The sequence below is a fragment of the Aotus nancymaae genome, unplaced genomic scaffold (genome assembly GCF_030222135.1).
Source record: "Aotus nancymaae isolate 86718 unplaced genomic scaffold, 86718_ANA_hifiasm-v0.15.2.pri h1tg000059l, whole genome shotgun sequence".
Classification (NCBI taxonomy): Eukaryota; Metazoa; Chordata; class Mammalia; order Primates; family Aotidae; genus Aotus; species Aotus nancymaae.
The window spans coordinates 51,228,869-51,248,240 of NW_026988473.1; the positions used below are offsets into that span (position 1 = coordinate 51,228,869).

Consider the following 19,372-nt stretch of genomic DNA (forward strand, 5'->3'; position numbering starts at 1 on the left):
TCCCCAGACGGAGAGGAAGTGTTCTGAATCACTAAAACTCCAAGGCAGAGAGAGAATGGCTGGCTTCCTAGGGTTAGTCAGGAACAGATTTTGAATAGAATCACACTGACTAGTGAACTATTCACTATTTAAGCTGCTGCCCAGCAGGGAGGAGCCTGTGTCTTGCTCCAGAATGTCAGGTTTCCTAGGAAACAGTCTCTGGGAACTGTGAAGTCACTGGAGATGGGAACCAGGTCCCTTCATTTTAATTCCAGCATAGGACATGTCACAGAGTTACAGTGAGTATCCATTTAATGAAATTATGCAGTGAGAAAGTCAAATAAGTTGGCAACACTTAGATACATCATTGCTGATCTTTTCTGTTTGTTTTGTTCTCTGCAGTATTTCCCAAGTGATTCGAAGCACAAATCTAGGCTCTCTGTGAGGCGTTATAGCACTGTCTAAAGATGGGGACTTCTAAAGTGCTGGGATTACAGGCATGAGCCACCACACCCAGCCCACGCTCTTAATTAGTGAAATGTTCTCAAGCTGAGGTCCACACACATATTTTCATGAGTTCTGTCCACTAATTTTTTAAAATTAGTGTTTCATTGTGATAACAAAGTTTTAAAAAGTATAGTCTGGATTGGCCAGGCGTGGTGGCTCACACCTGTAATCCCAGTACTTTTGGAGGGATCACAAGGTCAGGAGGTCAAGACCAGCCTGTCCAACATGGTGAAACCCTGTCTCTACTAAAAATACAAAAATTAGCCGGGCTTGGTGGCACGCGCCTGTAGTCCCAGCTACTCATTTTATTCAGGTTCCCAAAACAAACTTGAGGAGGTATGCTGGGTTTGAATTGAAGAAAAAAGGTCAAGTTAAAATAGAAAAACAAATAGTTTTCATTTGGTGGGAGTTGAAATCAAAGTATACATGTGTATACATTCTAATCCGTCATCTGTCCCATGTGGCATTTTCCAAGGTTTTAAGAGTCTACCAGGCCAAACCCTTTGCCACTTTCACTGCTTTTGATTTACGTTTCCCCTTTCTTCTCTCTCGCTTTGCCTTCAGCTTTTTTCTTTGCCTTTGGTTCATCCATATTGGGTACTGCCCATTCTGGTCTAGAAGAGTCTTTTTGTTTCTCTTAATATCAGTCTCCATTTTCATGTCATCTTTTTCATCTTTTACCTCACATTGCATTTTCTCTTGGCAATGTTTGGGTTTGGGTACCACCACAGTTGCTATCTCTTGAACATCTTTCATTAAAACATCGCCATCTACTTTGAGAATACTTTTAAGTCTGCTGAGCTCCTTTGGGGCATTCTTTTTTCTCTTTTCAGTGTGCATCTTTTCTTTTCCACTTGCTCCGTAAGCTTTTAGCCATGTTTTACCTGAGAGACAAACACACACGCCACTGTTTTGTTTCTCGAGATGGAGTCTTGCTCTGTTGCCCAGGCTGGAGTGCAGTGGCGCAATCTCAGCTCAGTGCAGCCTCTGCCTCCTGGGTTCAAGCAATTCTCCTGCCTCAGCCTCCTGAATAGCTGGGACTACAGGCACATGCCACCACGCCTTGCTAATTTTAGTATTTTTAGTAGAGATGGGGTTTCACCATGTTGACCAGGCTGGTCTCGAACTCCTGACCTCAAGTGATTCTCCTGCCTTGGACTCCCAAATTGCTGGGATTACAGGTGTGAGCCACTGCACCTGGCCCTCAAGGAGTTTTATTAAAATAGTGTTGGACAATGAGGATGCAAGGTATTGGGTACCATTGATTTCAGCAGTGTTGATAGGATGAAGGATGGTGCCTGTGACTTTACCATAATTCTTCAGTAATGGTAAATAGCACTGTTGGTATTAGCAGCAATAGGAGATGGCAATCTCAATGCACCAACATAAGGCAGTCTATGCTTTGGACCAAATGATATTGGGCCTCTGCAGCAGTGGTGGCACCTTTTGCCAGCTTTGGTGATGGTCCCCTTCATGACTACAGAGAATTAAAGATAGCCAAAATTTTTTTCTGCCACCCATCCCACCAAAAGGTGAAGTCTATTTCTGTTCCCCTTGAATCTGTATTGGTCCTTTGACTTACTTTGACCATTGGAATGTGGTAGAAATGTTGTGTGACTTCAAAGGCTGGGCCTCAGGAGATCTGCAATGTCTAACTTTGCTGATTGGGACATGCTGTCTTGGAATCCAATCTCCATGCTGTGAGGAAGCCCAAGCAGCCACAAGGAGAGTAGAACTGAAGTTTCTGCCTGACATCCCATACCGCTTGCCCACCATGAGTAAAGGTGTTTTGGACTGGGCCATCCCAGTGTCCCAGATGACATCATTGAAGCAGAAGAACTACTCAGTCCAACCCATGGAATCATTGAAAGTAATAAACTTCTGATGTTTTAAGCCATGAAAAAAAAGTTCCAGCATTGTTGGGTTAATATTTAAAATACATAAAGAAGTCCTACAACTCAACAAAGAAAATCCTGATTTTAAAATGGGCAAAAGACTTGAATACACATTTCTCTAAAGATGATGTACAAATAACCAATAAGCCCAAGAAAAAATGCTCAGCATCTCTAATTATAGGGAAATGCAAATCAAAACCATGATGAGAAACCACCTGATGCCCATTAGGATGTCTATCAAACAAACCAAAAATATCCCAGAAAATAATAGATGTTGACAAGAATGTGGAGAAATTGGAGTACTTGTGCACTGTTGGAGGGAATATAAAACAGTGTGGCAGCTGGGTATGGTGGCTTACTCCTGTAATCCCAGCACTTTGGGTGGCTGAGGTGGGTGGATCATCTGAAGTCAGGAGTTCGAGACCAGTCTGACCAACATGGAGAAACCCTGTCTCTACTAAAAATACAAAAATAGCTGGGTGTGGTGGTGCACACCTGTAATCCCAGCTACTCGGGAGGCTGAGGCAGGAAAATCGCTTGAACCCGGGAGGTGGAGGTTGCAGTGAGCCAAGATCACACCATTGCACCTAGCCTGGGCTAAAAGAAGGAAACTCTGTCTCAAACAAACAAAAAACAAAACAACAACCACAACAAGAACAAAAAAACCAGTGTGGATGCTGTGGAAAATATGGTAGTTCCTCAGAAAATTAAAAGTTGAATTATCATACGATCCAGCAATTCTACTTCTGGACATATGCTTAAAAGAATTTAAAGCAGGGACTTGAAGACATATTTGTACACCTATGTTTACAGCAGCATTATTTGCAATAGCCAAAAGGTAGAAGCAACCTAAGTGTTAATCAACAGATGAATGGATAAACAAAATGTGGTATATACATATAATGGAATATTATTCAGCCTTAATAAGGAAGGAAGTTCTGACACGTGCTACAACATGGATGAAGCTTTAGGACATTATGCTAAATGAAGTAAGCCTGTCATAAAAGGGCAAGTACTGTATGATTCCAGTTACATGAGCTACTTAGAATAGTCAGCTTCATAGAGATAGAAACTAGAATGGTGGTTGCTAGGGGCTGGGAGAATGGGGAGTTGTTTGATGGGTATAGAGTTTCAGTTTGTGCATTTTTTAATGGGGTTGTCATTGTTATTGTTGAATTGTAGAACTTCTTTACACATTCTGGATATCAGTCTCTTATTAGATATATGATTTGCAAATATTTTCTCCCATTCTGTGGGTTGTTTTTTCATTCTGTTGATAGCATCCTGGGATACACAAAGTGTTTTAATTTTCATGAAGTCCAACTTATCTATGTTTTTTTGTTGTTCTTTGTGCTTTTGGTGTCACGTTCAAGAAATCATTGCCAGAAAAGAAAAAACAAAACAAAACAAAACAAAAAAAGAAATCATTGCCAAATCCAATGTCATAAATATTTTCCCCTTTGTTTTCTTCTAGCAGTTTTATAGTTTTAGCTCTTATGTTCAGGTCTTTGATCTCATTAAGATTTTTAACGTGAACAAATTATGCATGTGTCAAGGCTGTGTTTGACTCTAAAATGAGAACATTAAATTCATATTAATGGATTGGGTGTGGTGGCTCATGCCTGTAATCCCAGCACTTTGATAGGCCAAGGCAGGTGGATCATCTGAGGTCAAGAGTTCAAGACCAGCCTGGCCAACATGATGAAACCCTGTCTTTACTAAAAATACAAAAAAAAGTTGTGTGGTAGCAGGCACCTGTAGTCCCAGCTACTCGGGAGGCTGAGGCAGGAGAATCACTTGAACCCAGGAAGTGGAGGTTGCAGTGAGCTGAGATTGTGCCATTGCACTCCAACCTGGGCAACAGAGTGAGACTCCATCTCAAAATAATAAATAAAATAAAATAAAATAAATATATATAAATGACAGTTATCTGAATCATAGTGTTTATTGCCAGGTTATTCTAATTGCAATGAAGAGTAAAAACAAAAGTTTGGTGTCAGTATATTTGGCTATCTGAGTGTGAGACTTGATCTGCCTGCCATTACTAGTTGTGTAGTTTAGGCAAGTTACTTCATGTCTCTGTCCAAGAGGTTCTTTTTTTCTTTTTCCCTGTAAAATGGGGTTAATGGTGGTAGTAACTAACTCATAGGATTGTTGTGAAGATTAAATGAGGATGTATACATAAAGCCTTCTATAGCCTCATTTATAGAAAGAAGGTAAGAAATGTAAAAAAAAAAAAAAAAAAAAAGCTATTATTTAGAACTTGAGAAGATGTAAAATAGAGGAAAAAAAGCCTGTTAGATGGATACATGCTTAATTTGGAACCAGAGAGGCAATTTCTTGTATAATATGTGGCATCTTATATTCTTTAGTAGGTCTTATGGTCTGGCTAGGCCATTGTTACCTTCACATTTGCATTTATTACTTGGAACTATTAGGATCCTATGTGGTGTGGTATTTGTTGGTTTGTATGTCTATCTCCTCCATGGGTATTTATCAACTACTGTGTGCCAGGCTCTATGGCATTTAGGATGCAGAGATGAAAAGACAGAGCCCTTGACTTCAAGGAGCTCATAGTCCAATGAATGACAGCTAAATAAAGAGATGATAATAATACAGTGAGGAGAAGATTGTTTAAAGTTCAAGCAAAGGATCAATAACTTTGGTAAGTGTTCCATGTGCTAGGATTGGTAGATATCAGTTACCCGCTGAATATTTTCTGAAGGACCAAAAGAATAGCTCCCAAATCAGCTGTCTGATGAAAGTCAGAGCTGTCACCTATCTTTGGCTAGCCTAGTGAGATACCCAATGCCTGCACTTAGATTTCTGGTCTGTAGTTTGAGAAGCCGTGCTTGGGAGAGCTTTTAGTGCAGTCACTTTGTCCAGCAGACTAGGAACACGGCTTTCTGGAAGGTTTATCCTCTTTCTGGGAATCTGGGCAGAAATCGTTTTTTTTAAAAGTAAAATGTGGGAGCCAGTAGAGAGATGGCAGGGAAAGTGGATAGAGGCTGAGGAATAAACAGGTTCCTAGTTTCAGTGCCTCCAACCAGGTGGAGCCATACTGCATTGGGATGAGTTCTTTTCCATAAACCTGTTTCTCCTGCTTGCTGGGCAGAGCCAGGCAGTTGCTATGTTGAGTGGAAGAGGGGCTGTCCCGGGGCTCAGGGTCTGTCCAGCTGGTTTTCAACTCTAATTCCTCAACAGAGCCTCCCCAGGCCTGTACTCCTGCTCTGGGGCTTAGAACTGAGGGGATGGCATGAGGTGGGCATCTTCTTATTCAACCAGACAGTGCCTTTCATGTCTATAACCCCACAGACCAACACAGAACGTGATACAGGAGAGGAGATCTTAAGCGAATATTTATTGAATAAATGACTTAATAAAGCCTGGGTAGAAGGCTTTTTTTCACTTGTGATACTGTCCCTTTTTGTTCTTCAAGTGGGAGGTACAAAACACAGTTATCAAGCTCTTACTGGTTGGCAGACACTGTACAGGCGTTATCTTTTGTGAACTTCACAGAAGCCTTATAAAGTAGATATTAGTATTCCCGTTTTATAGATGAAAAATATGGGGATTGGGATATTTATAGACTAAGGTTAACAACTACTGTCTGGTGAGGTTGAATTCAGGTTCACCTGTCTTCAAAGCTTGTGATCTACATTGTAGCACTTTGCTCAGTGGGAGAGTTCACACTCACTTAGAATACCAAACTGATGAGGAGATTTCATGGAGAGTCTTTGAAGAAAGAACAAACCCTGCAGCCTGATCCATCGTGTGTGTGTGTGTGTGTGTGTGTGTGTGTGTGTGTGTGTATTTTTTAAGATGGAGTCTCAACTCTCTCACCTAGGCTGGAGTACAGTGGTGCAATGTTGGCTCACTGCAACCTCCACTTCTCTGCTTCCCAGGTTCAAGCGATTCTCCTGCCTCAGCCTCCTGAGTAGCTGGGACTACAGGCGCCTGCCACCATGCCTGGCTAATTTTTGTATTATTATTATTTTTTTTAGTAGAGATGGGGTTTCACCATTTTGGCCAGGCTGGTCTCAAACTCCTGATCTTGTACTCCGCCCGCCTTGGCCTCCCAAAGTGCTGGGATTTCAGGTGTGAGCCACTGCGCCCAGCCTCAAATATAAATATTTTTTCATTAAAAAAGTTTTTAACTGACTACATACATACATAGATAAAACTACATACATACATACATACATAGATACTACATACATACATACTGACTACATACGTACACACATACATAGATAAATGACACATACATACATCCTACATACATACATAGATAAAACTGACTACATACATACATAGATAAAACTATGTATTTACAGTGTACAACATGATATTCTGAAGTATGCGTACATTGCAGAATGACTAAATCTAGCCAGTTAACGTATGCATCACCTCACATAGTTACCATTTTGGTGGTGAGAACACTTTATATCCACTCTCTTGGCATCTTTCAAGAATACAATATATTATTAACCATACCTATCATGCTGTACGATGGATCTCTTGAACTTATTCCTGCTTTCTAACTGTGATTTTCCATCCTTTGACCAACATCTCCCTAACTACCCTTGCCCCCTGCCAACCACTCTAGCCCCTGGTAGCTGCTCTTTTACTCTCCACTTTTATGAGATCAGTTTTTTTTTCAGATTCCAAATGAGTGAGCTCATACAGTATTTGTCTTTCTGTGCCTGGCTTATTTCACTTACAATGTGCTATAGGTACAACCATGTTTTCACACATGACAGGTTTTCCTTTTTATTTTAATGGTTGAATAGTATTGTGTATATATATATATATATATATATATATATATATATCACATTTTCTTTATCCATTCATCGACAGACACTAAGGTTGATTCCCTGTCCTGGCCATTGTGAATAATATAGCAATGAACATGGGAGTGCAGGTATGTCTCTGACATGTTAATTTCATTTTCTTTGGATACACAGTAGTTTCCGCCCCCCACCCCTCGGCCGACATCCAAGGTTTTGCTTTTCAAGTTTTTAGTTATTCACAGCCTGAAAATATTAAGAGATTTTGAGAGAAAGTGGTGGGGGGAGGAGGAGGGAGGGCGAGAAAGAGGGAGAGCAAGCAGAGGCTGCATTCATGTTGCTTTTATTACAGTATATTGTTATAATTGTTCTATTTTATTATGAGTTATCATTAATCTCTTACTGTGCCTAATTTACAAATTAAACTTTATCATAGGTATGTATGCATAGGAAAAATATAGTGTATATAGGGTTTGGTATTATCTGCTGTTTCAGGCATCTTGGAACTTACCCCCTCTTGAATAAGAGGGGACCACTGTGTACTCAGTGTTGGAATTGCTGGATCAAGTGCAAATCTTTAATTAATCCAGCCACAGCCTAGTTGGGATTCTCCCCAGCTACTAAGAAAATCAGTCTGCATCACCTCTCAGGCACTGAGGAGACCAGCTGGACAAGATCTTCAAAAGCTAGTGATGGGGACCAGAGCACAGGCAGGAGTGTGCCGAGTGTACAGTGGCTTAGCCATGCAGTGGGATGGCTGGGTTCAGAAATGCTAGCTATTGGAATTGGATTTTCTCAGCCAATGAGAATATCTACTTGGGGCTATTTGCTTTTAAGCCTAATTAAAAATGATCCCAGGTCAAATTCTATCTGGAAAGTTGGCCGTTGAGTACCAAAGTGATACTTTAAGTAAATGTAGCAAGCTCTGAAGGGAGCTAACATCCCAGCAACTGACTCTTAGCACATGTTGGCTCTGTCTTCAAGGTTCTCAGGGTTGCCGTCGTTTTTTTTTTTCTTTTTTTTTTTTTTTTCCTGCCTCATCCTTCTTCAGGTTGCCGTGGTTTTATTTGTCATTTTAGGAAGGGGAAGAGGGAATTAATTGGATATTTCCTTCCCCAAGTAAGGAAAGGAACATTACTTATTTTTTCTCTTCAAATCAACCTAAAGACAAATCATGGCTGGGAGACTTTGATACTGAGATGTAGATTTCAGAATCTACTTATTTAGTGTCTTATTTTTCCCATTTTCAACGTTGGGGTGCAGCTGAGATGTGGAACCTTGATCTGGAAGTCACAGCCCCTAGAGCTTATCTGGACTCTAGCACTAATTGACTGGGCATCCTAGGCCTCTCTGGCTTTCAGGGCTAGACTTAATGAGATGTAAGAACACTAAATAACTACCATAGCCCCCATGCTTCTTGAAGCTAGTGAAGGGTGACAGCATCCCTTGAACACTACTAATGCTGAAAGGAGAAGCAATCACAGTCCCTCAGTGGGCAGGCCTTGGGACTTTAGGACTATCTGAAGAGAGGGAACTGATGCAAGATGCTATAACCTTAGAGTCAGAGACCGAAATGATGCTTATCTTAATGAGTAGCTCAGCTGGAGGGGCTCTAATGGTCTTGGGTGGGAACAGGAGGCTGGGGGTGAGATCTCAGCTACAGGAGCCTGGGAGGTGGGTGACTAACTACTCTTGGCTCATTCCAGGTGCTGCACAGTGTGTCCAGCCTTGTGGGATCTGTTGTGGGTAGTGACTGAAGTCTCCCAGGTGGAGGGCAGGTTGCTGAGTTGAGTGTGCAGCAGGTGCAGAAGCTGGATCCTGGAGCCCTATCAGTGAAGTGGCTTTTTAGTTCATGAACAGTTTCCTCATTTTAATTGGCTCTCTAGGGCCCCGGGAGTAGCACTTGCACCCCAGAACAGGACCCGTTACTGGGAGAGCAATTCCCCTGGTAATGGAAAGGAGGCAGGCTGTGGTTTGGGGGAGGTGCTTGCTGTTGCCAGTGCTGCTTAGAAGGCTATAGCTAGAACAGATATGCTGAGGGTAGGAGCTCGAGATGGCTGTGATTGATGGACAGGGTCTTGGAGGGGCCTCTTGTCTGCTGGAACTGTCTGATTTAAGGGGGACCAGTCAGGGTTGAGTGCTGTGGAGGCCAGAAGGCAGGGAAGGCCCTTAATCTTGAAGCCCTCACTGCATAGGTGAAGCATCAGGAGTCCAGGAAGGGCCAGGATCTTGCTGAAAACCACGTAATTGGTCACTTTCAGATTCAGGAAAAAAAATCCAGCTCCCTTGCCTGACAGTCCAGGGCTTTCCTGGGCTTGAGGGCCAATGGAAACTACAGACCCAGAATAGGATGCTGCCCTTGGTTCCCCAACTGCCTCTCTGTCTCCAGGCCCAGCTGGAAATGGGATCCGTGGCTTTGCATGGAATGTGTCAGTGCATCAGTTTTTGGATTGACTCTGAAGATGTGGGATGAAAAAAGACAGAGGTGCTACTTGGGTCAGTGAGGGTCTATCAAATGAAATGAGCCCAGACTCATCCTACTTGTACTTTTTGCATCATACTATGGGTACTTTCTTGGCACAAAAAGCGTGTTTCACAGCCAGGTGGTTCCTAGGAGCATGGATTCTGAAGGCTGTGGCTCATGCATCCATTTCCAGCCCCGCCAGTTACCTGGCTTTCATGGCCAGATTCTGACTCTTGGCTCAGGTCTGCTGCCTGGCTCTTCCTCACAGTCCCTGGACACCTGCCTGACCTCAGTTTATTCCCAATTTTTTCCTATAGCGATATTTTTTCTGACCTCACTTCACTTATTGCCACTGTGATTATGCTCCCAAACCCTCTAGCTTTGACCCTGATCACTCGCTCTGACTCTAGGCCTGCACATCTAGCTACCTAAAGGCTTCCAATTGCTTGCAGTTCAGAACAGACACCTAGCACGGCCTCCAAGTCTTTTCTTAATCTGGTCCCAAACTAATGTTCTAGAATCATCTCCTGTCATTTCTCTATATGTTCTAGCCTTACAAGACTTTCCAAAGACGCCACACACTCTTTCCAAAGAGGTCCTTCCTCCTGAAATATGTTTTCTTGCTTGAAACATCCTACCCAAACATGAGGGTCCAGCTCAGATGTGTCCCAGTTGAGAATGAGAGTTCACAAAGATGGGCATGGACTTGGCAACAAGCAAAATCCCCATAATCAGAATTAAACCCCAAAGGGTGAGGCTCATACAATTAAAGGAGCTGTTGCTTTAGGCCAGAGGTCATAAACTTTTTCTACACAGGGCTAGACAGTAACTATTTTAGGCTTTGTGGCTCATACAGTCTCTGTTACAACTACTTAGCTCTATCATTGTAGCAAAAAAGCAGAAGGCAACCATAGACAATATGGAAATGAATGGGCATGACTGTATTCTTTATTTACAAAAACAGGCAGGCTATGGTTTTCTGACCCCTGTTTTAGGTTCTGTCTGGGGAAATTGGGTGGTTTGAATCTGTGGGTGACATCCAGTAGGAGTAGCTGTGCAGCAACCAGGCAGAGTCAGAAAAATTTGCAAGGGACTCCCAGGGAGGGAATAGTGTTAGGATGAGGCACATGGAGGGGAGGGAAGGGCAAATATTAGAAACAGGAGGGAGTAAATTTTGACTGGAATATGGGATGCTTGAAGGAGAGAAGTGGGAATTCTGTTCAGAAAGGAAATTTAGGGCCAAATTGTGAAGGATCTTGATTAAGCTATTCTGTGGACAGTGGGGAGCCATTGAAGGTTTTTGGTCAGTGGAATGTGGTCAAATCTGTACTTGGGAATATGATCAAAGTCATTCTGGCTGGCCGTGGTGGCTCACACTTGTAATCCCAGCACTTTAGGAGGCCAAGAGGGGAGGATCGCTTGAGGTCAGGAGTTCAAGACGAGCCTGGGCAACATAGTAAGGCCCTGTCTCTACAAAAAATAAAAAGTAAATTAGCTGGACGCATACTTGTAGTCCCAGCTGCTTGGGAAGCTGAGGCAGGAGGATCACTTGAGCCTAGGAGGTTGAGGCTGCAATGAGCCACGAACATGCCACCACACTCCAGCCTGGGTGACAGAATGAGGCGCTGTCTTGAAACAGCAAAAACAAAGACAAACAAACAAGATAAAAACAGTCATGCTGGCCCAGTGAGAAGAATTATTGGAGGAGACAGGACTGAATGCTGGAAGACCTGCTGGACTACTGCGGCTGTCTAGGCCATTGGTTCCTGATTGCTGGGCCTTGAACCAGTGCTGGTCTGGATGCCTAAGAATTGTTTGTGATGCTAACTAAAAATACAGATTCCCAGTGCCACACTCAAACACGACATATTTGGATTTGGTAGATTCAGGATTGCTAACAAGCTCTCCAGATTTGGGCATCACTGGTCCAGACAAGAAAGAATGAGGCCTAATCTTAAAAGGGCAAGGATGCCAGAGAAAGGAAGGCATAGATAACATAGGATTTGACCACTGCTCTCTTCCTCCTGTTACCTACCTCTGTTCATGACAGCCCCTCCACTTGACTTCATGTTCTTCACACACCACCAGTAGCCCCAGCATCATAATTTGCTTGTGTCCTGTCAGTTCTCTTTGAAATGAGTCTTCTGTTCCCTTTTTTTCATTTCTAACCTAATTTAGGGTCCCATTAATGCTCAGCTATCCTGACCTCTCTGTGTTCAGTTTATCACGATAATCATAAAACCCAGCTAAGTCATTCTGCAGAAGCTTTTTAGGCTGCCTTTTATTTTAGGATGAAGGTCAAGCTCCTGAGCTTAACATTCAGGTCCCCTGAGGAGCTTACTCTCCTGCCTGTCCTTCCAAGCACATCCCTGCCACTCCCCCTCATCTGATTGCTCTGTGCTTTTGAAATTATCCTGTACTTGTAGTCTTGCCCCATCCTAATGTCTCCTCCAGTCAACCCTGTTCATCCTTCCCTTTTCCCTTCCCTGCTTGTATGTGACTGGATCTTCCTTAGAGTTAGCTGCCAAGGGACACCTCCCAGGACCTTTGTGCATCATAAATGTGTGTCTTCTCCATCCGAAGTCCTAATCCTCTGCTTGTGACGGACAATTGGTCACTATGGCAACTGACTGTGACGTCACAGGATAAGGACTTCAGGTGAAGTGGCAGGAGCAGGTGAGTATGTAGGAGACAGATTTCAATGTCTGTTGAAGGCCCCCCCCACACCCTCCTTCAGTGCTGGGGGCATGGAGGGATATCTCGGGCTCCTGCTGTTTTTTAAAATGATGCGGTGAGAGTGTGTGCCTGGCATCTGCGTGCTGCAGCAGTGTGGGGCTGACAGAGTGTGTCAACTTGAGCTCTGGCTGTGCAGGCACCGCTGCTGCGTGAGCCTGTTATTCCATTCTGGATTGCTATTTTGATACCCAGATTGCATCATTCTTCCTACGTATAAACAGGGGGTCCCCAGGGCCCTGCAGCTACTCACTTCTCCACCAACACTGTTGTTGTGATGAGCTCTATTTAAATGAGCTGCCGGATCGGGGCAGGTTCCAGCCACACATGAGCACTGTTATTTTGGGGAACATGGAGGGCTGAAGGATTTTTGGATGGAGTCCTAAAAGGCTGAGAGTGATGTCTCCCGAGCTGTACAGAGGGCGACAGAGCTAGTTCCTGAAAGTTGAAAATGTCGTTTTCTTCCTTCTGAGCTTCTATTCCAAGGCACCCAGAGGATTAGGAAGGAGATGCAGCTAGGAAGAGAGTCGCCTCTTTGAGGTCTCCCTCTTGCTGTTCAGTTTGGGAAAATTGCTGCAGAGCCTTCGAGATAAACAGAAACAGGAGGAGTCAACCAAGCCCTTTCTTGCAGGAGTATCTCAGGTGAGCTAGAGAAATGCAGCCCTGGCTGAGGATGCATCAGAGAAGGGAGGACAGGATCCAGACTGCTCCCCTTACCCTATCTAGTATCCACTCCCCGAGGCTTCGGCCTTGCAGCCCGGCTGGCTGCAGCATGCAGGGTGGGTGTTCCTGGGCGCTTGGTAAGCACCATCCTCCGGGACTTGTGGTGGTCTCACCTGTTGCTCTTCTGACTTCTCTCCCAGGTGTTACTCTAATCATGGCAGCAGGGCCACAGGTAAGCCTGCTGGCAGCTGGGGCAGAAGCACCAGTCACTTTAGGGGTGACTTGGATAAAAATTTGTCTGTCTAGCAGGGACTGGGTATTTGGGGTTTGGGTGCAACATGTTTCTTGAAGGCGGTGCTGCTCTCAGTGGTGGATTGGAGGAAGCCTTCGGGGGCTGTGTGGGCCTTGGCTGGTGCTCAGTAGAATGGGGCTGCCCCGGGGGTGGGAGGGCAGAACTGTCAGTGAGGATGTGCAGCCTGCCAGAGGATACAACTAGAGTGGTTTTTCTCATTGCTTAGTGTCTGACAGAGGCGTAGGGAGGTAGAGCATTTTCCCTGTGGCTACAGGGGTAATCAAGGACTGCTTAGTGGTTCAGGGTATCACCTATGTTATACCAGGGCCATGTGGATTTAGCTAAGCCCCTCTCTGTGTCAGGGCCTCCATGTCATCATCTGCGTGGTGGGTATTGGCTGGATGAACAGTGAAGTTCTGTCCAGCTTTGGATCTGCAGGTTGGAACTAGCAGAGGAACATCAGGCTCCTCCAGAGGATATGATTGCTCTGTCGGAGTCAGAGCTTGGACCCCAGCTCCAAGCTACCTGGAGCCCTGGACAAGAGCTGTAGAATGAAGGGCTTCCCAACCCTCAGGGGGTTGCTTAGCATTGGCGTCAGGCTTATGCGTTGTATGTGTCCTCACTTGGTGGGCTAAACTAACCTGATACCAGCTTTCTGAGGCCTCTTTGGGATTTCTCTCGTCCCCTACCTCCCGGTGTCCACGTTGCCTTGGCCCTGCTGTTCATGTCTGAAAGGTAGACTACCCAGTGTGGACCCCACTTCCTTGCTGCCTCACTAAGTCCTACGCTCAGCGCATGTTCTAGGTCCTAGCAGCGGTCCTTGTAGTGCTAAACCTCAGGCTGCACTCTAGGCCTGCTTATGGGTTCTGCAGTTGAGCTGGGAGTCTGGCTTCCAACTCAGTGCTAACAGCCAGGGCACAGGGGTATCAGGTCACTACCTGTCTGTTGGAAATCTGCCCTTTTCTCTGCCAGAGGGGAACTACATCACAGCTGAATTCAGTTGTTAACTTCTTAGAGTTTCTTTTTAAAACTGGGCTAGCCTGCCTTTCTCAGCTGCATGATACAGGAGACAGCTATCAGGCTCAGCCACAGGGAGAAGGGAGTGCTCTCTGAAAGGCGCTGGGTCTCAAACTTGGTTGTACATTGTATTCACCTGGGGATTCTTTTTCTTTTTATTTTTTTAGACGGAGTCTCACTCTGTCGCCCAGGCTGGAGTACAATGGCACGATCTCGGTTCACTGCAACCTCTGCCTTCTGGGGTCAAGCGATTCTCCTGCCTCAGCCTCCTGTGTAGCTGGGATTACAGGCTCGTGCCACCATGCCTGGCTAATTTTTGTATCTTTAGTAGAGACAGGGTTTCACCATGTTCGTCAGGCTGGTCTCAAACTCCTGATCTCGTGATCCGCTCCCCCCATCTCAGCCTCTCAAAGTGCTGAGATTACAGGCGTGAGCAACAGTGCCTTCCTCGCCTGGGGAATTTTTTGCACATGTAAAGTGCCTGGTTCAGAGAGTGGTGGTATACAGATGTAAATTTGTCTCATGCCTCTTAAGGACCAGAAGTATTTGCACTTGCGACAGATGGACTGAATGTCCTCAGCTTTCAGAGCTGCTCTCCTAGGCTCCAAGGCTCTCAGGAGCATCTCTGGTGTCTGTGACTTCCTCATTCTGGAAGCAGAAGCCCCACATCTCATGGGGATAATCGTGTGGACTTGGGGTCCTGTCTCTATACTTCTCAGAATTGATGTTCTTGTATGTGAAATACAAGAGTGGGACTGTTGCATGAATAATAATTATTAACTGAATACAATAGAAAAAAATCATGATATCTAAATAATATTTTATGTGCAATGTGATTTAAATATTGTTTATAACTAAATTAATATTAAATATTGTTAAGTAGATGTTTGATTTTACACAGCTCTAAAAGTTGATGTATTCCAATTGTCTAAAGTAAAACTTTGTTTTGGCATCCTCATTGAAAGATGGAGAATCTCCTAAAAAAATAAAAAGTCAAGGTTGACACAGCTTGATGGGTTTAGGGACCTTCTGAGGGAAGAGAAGAATTTCTGGACAAAGGTGCTGTGACACAAAGAGAGTGCATGTCATTTGGGTCCACCCTGGGGCCCTCAGCCTCCCTGGGACAGTGCCTGCACCACTGCGATGATTCTCCATCTCTGCTCTTTGCTGCACAACCCCTCTTAGAGGGCTAATCTCTCAAATTCAGGCTTCCTTTCAATAACAAGCTTGTTCCCTGACTTTCTGACAAGGATGATAGCCAGGGTGCCATTTGGCTGTCTGTTCCATCCCATCTTGCCCAGGAGAATATTTTTTTTTTAAAAAAATTTCATTTATTATTTATTTACATATGTATTTTTGAGACACAGTCTCACTCTGTCGCCCAGGCTGGAGTGTAGTGGCACAATCTCAGCTCACTGTAACCTCTACCTTCCAGGTTCAAGAAATTCTCCTGCCTCAGCCTCCCGAGTAGCTGGGATTATAGGTGCCCGCCCCCACCACTTGCTAATTTTTGTATTTTTAGTAGAGATGGGGTTTTGCTGTGTTGGTCAAGCTGGTGTCGAACTCTTGATCTCAGGTGATCCTTCCGCCTTGGCCTCCCAAAGTGTTGGGATTACAGGCGTGAGCTACCATGTCTGGCCTCCAGGAGAAAAAAAAGCCTGGTTACTGTAGGCAGAGTAAATGGGTTGGATGATTTGTACTTCCCTGCATTCCTATTCCCCTCATTTTAATGGTGTAGAAAGTAAGGTTGAGTGAAAGGGGGTGTTACCCAAGGTTACATAGTTAGATACTGCCAGCCCTGGGCCTAGAACCCATATTTTTTAAGTCATAGCTTTTCCCAAGCCCCACACCTCTGCTTTCCTTATCAACCTGCACTGGCTTTTTTTTTTTTCCAGAAAACTTCCAGGTGTCTTTTTAGTACTTTCAGTGCTGTGAGTGCAATGAGTACACGTGGAACTCACAAACCCAAAAGAAATGCAGTTTTCAGCTGGGCGTGGTGGCTCACGCCTGTAATCCTAGCACTTTGGGAGGCCAAGGCAGGTGGATCAGTTGAGGTCAGGAGTTTGAGATCAGATTAGCCAACATGGCGAAACCTCGTCTCTACTAAAAATAAAAAAATTATCTGGGCATGGTGGCAGGTGCCTGTAATCCCAGCTACTCAGGAGGCTGAGGCAGGAGAATTGCTTGAACCCGGGGGCGGAGTTTGCAGCTAGCCGAGATTGTGCCACTGCACTCTACCCTGGGTGACAGAGCAAGACTCCATCTAAAAAAAAAAAAAAAGAAATGTAGTCCTCATTTACCATCATCAACTGGATTCTTAGAAACTGTGATTTTAAGAAAAACAATGTACAGCAAGTCTTTAAGTAAACATCCTTTTGTTATAACGATGAAAAAAATTGGTTTCATTGTTTGTCATCATGCTTAAGGTTGCCATTTCCAAGAACCTGTCAGTGATGTTAAGTGAAGACTTACTTCCTAATTGTCCAATCTGCTAAAAACCAGGTAATAACCTTTAATACCAACTGTGGTTTATTTTTGAAGCAAACATATGAACAGGTAGTTAAAATGCAATGTGATATTTGTTGTACTAGAAGGATGTTCAGGGCGCTCCAGGAACCCAGAAGAGGGACTAATTAACTCATCCTGGGGGAAATTAACCCTGCTTCTCAAAGGTGGAACATTTGAACAGGTATGAAAGGATGAATAGGAGTTTATCTGAAAAGGAGAGGGGCAAGAAGGAGTATTTCAGAAGAGGAAACAGCATTTCTCACAGACAGAGAATCATGCAAAAGTTTGGTGTATCAAGAGACAGCAGAGATGTTGGGCATGGCAAAAACACAGGGTGTATGGCAGGTGAAGCTAAAGATGAGACTAGAGAGAGATAAGGCCAATTTGCAAAGGGCCTTGAATGCCAAGCTGAGGACTCTGGCTTTAAGGTCAAGGGAGCAGAGAATGTGCGATGAGACCTTGTCTGACCTATTCAGTTCTCTTTTTTCATTCTGCTTATGAGGCTATGTTATGATGACTGATGTTTGGGCATCTGATACCAGGGAAGTCTTGTGGAAGTCATTTTCAACAATTAGAGCAGCATTTCTGTCCTGGGTGTAGATGAGGAGGTCTCCCCAGGGTGAGCCAAGTGGAAGGGAGCGACAGTCCCCTTATTTCCCTGGATAATGTCACCTGTGGAGACCATCATTTTCCACCTCTGGCCATTGTTCTTGACAGGCAGGAGAATATGCAGGACATTCCAGATGCAGTCCTGTCATTAAAACCCATGGTTCTGCAAAGACTCAGAAAGGTTTTCTCTTTTTTTTGGTGGGGTGGGGAAGTATTAAACTATTATTTTTCATGATTTTGTGGATTTTGATTTTCCCAGGATGTATCAGTTACCTTTTACTAGATAACAAGCCACTCTTAAACTTGGTGGTTAAAACAACTAAATTTTATGTAGTTTATGATTCTACAGTTTGGCTGCTTGGGCTGGGATTCTCTGGGTGATTCTTCTGGTTTGGCCTGGGCTTAGCTAATTATGTCTGTGTTCACTCTTGTGTCTGTGTTCAGCTAGTGGGTTAGTTGGGGCTAGCTGGTCTATGATGGCCTCAGATGCCTGAGACAACTGAGATCTCTCTCTGCATGATCTCTCATCTTCCAGCAATCTCAACACCAGGTTAGATTTTTCACATGGCAGTCTTAGAGTTCTAAAAACAAGAGCAGAATTATATAAGGCCACTTGAGGTCTAGGCTTGGAGAACTTGTCACTTTTGCTGCATTTTATTGGTCAAAGTCATGAGGTAAGCTTAGATTCAAAGGGTGAAGGGTCCTACCTTTTTTAAAAAAGTAAAAAACTCATCATTGACTTGAAGCTAATGAAGAGTCTTACTTTTGATGGTAGGATTGCAAGGGTATGGATGAGGGAGGGGAAGAATTCGTAGCCATTTTTTGAATCTACCATTCTAACTTTCATCACCAGATAGAGTTGATAATTGAATTTATTGCCTTACTATGAATAAAATATGAGGAATCTTTTGAATCCAAAGTCGTGGAGGACCATGTGATTTCTGAAGTTTTATCTAATTTAATCTTCATAGCAACTCTTATTTTCCCTTTCTATTTTACATATGAAGAAACTGGGGCACAGAGCAATTAAGTGAGATTAAGTGTCTTGCCCAGGCCGGTAAGCCTGGTCTTTGGACTTTTATTTGTCTGACTGTAACTCTGGAGCAACTGACATCATATCATTCTTTCCTATTTTGAAGAGATGAGACAGAGAAGATTGTAGTGGTACTGCTGCATTCACTGCCATAGCCAACCCCTTTCCAGATCACCCTCATCCCTGGACCCAGGTACCTTGCCCTACTCCAGAGGCTCATTTTCTTGTTCCCAGTAGGTTGACTGCTCTTGGGGTGGGCCAGCAGAATAACTATAGTCTCCAGGGTGGGAGTCTTTTCCTGCTTTTCTAGTCCAGAAGCCCACTATGCTGAAGAATGTGTTAGAAACAGATGTATTTCTCTGGGGAGAAAGAGTAGGTCAAGCTGTTCATAGGTAATATATGTGTATATATATATATACCCAACATGGACTAGGGAGAGAGAGCCCTCCAAAAGACCTCTGAGCCTCAGGGACAGACTGACTGGTATACACTGTACTAAGAGAAAAATACCTCCTAGATGAGCAGGCAGGGAGGCCTTGCCTTTCTCTGACTAAAGCCTTCTGGAGGCTGTAGCTCAAGATCTTCCAATCACTCTGCTACATGGTAACCTTAATGACTGGAGCTTTGCCCTGGGCTAAACTGACTCTCTGGATCTTGGCTAGTAACGGAAACTGCGCTCTCAGGGTTGTGGAATGAGGAATGGGAGCAGCAGGAAGGCACCTGATTGTCAGAACCAAAGCAGGGTTGCTCTTGTAGCATGGCTTATGGGGAGGGGAGGAAGGTAGGACCAGGTAAAGACAAGGATGTGAGGAGCCCAGATGGTCTGTAGGGAAGGCCCCAATGGGATGGTCATGTTCAGGATACCCACATAGTAAATGC

General features: G+C 44.1%; 1 protein-coding gene and 1 pseudogene across 6 annotated transcripts in view; one reads left to right on the forward strand and one right to left on the reverse strand.

The window, feature by feature from the left end:
* Positions 1-19,372, forward strand: part of TRIM66 (tripartite motif containing 66) — a 66,975-nt gene that overhangs the window by 9,887 nt on the left and 37,716 nt on the right. The window contains exons 1-4 of one of the 6 annotated variants that reach the window (XM_021675132.2): positions 12,338-13,013; positions 13,235-13,266; positions 16,770-16,845; positions 18,600-18,686. The exons of 3 other annotated variants lie outside the window; for them this stretch is intronic. The gene's annotated coding sequence lies outside the window, so the exon portion shown is untranslated. Of the gene's footprint in view, positions 1-7,244; positions 7,309-12,337; positions 13,014-13,234; positions 13,267-16,769; positions 16,846-18,599; positions 18,687-19,372 lie in introns of those variants that run through there. 2 more of the 6 variants (XM_064365198.1, XM_021675134.2) reach the window with 2 other exon arrangements.
* Positions 893-1,363, reverse strand: LOC105720288 (protein LLP homolog; annotated as a pseudogene).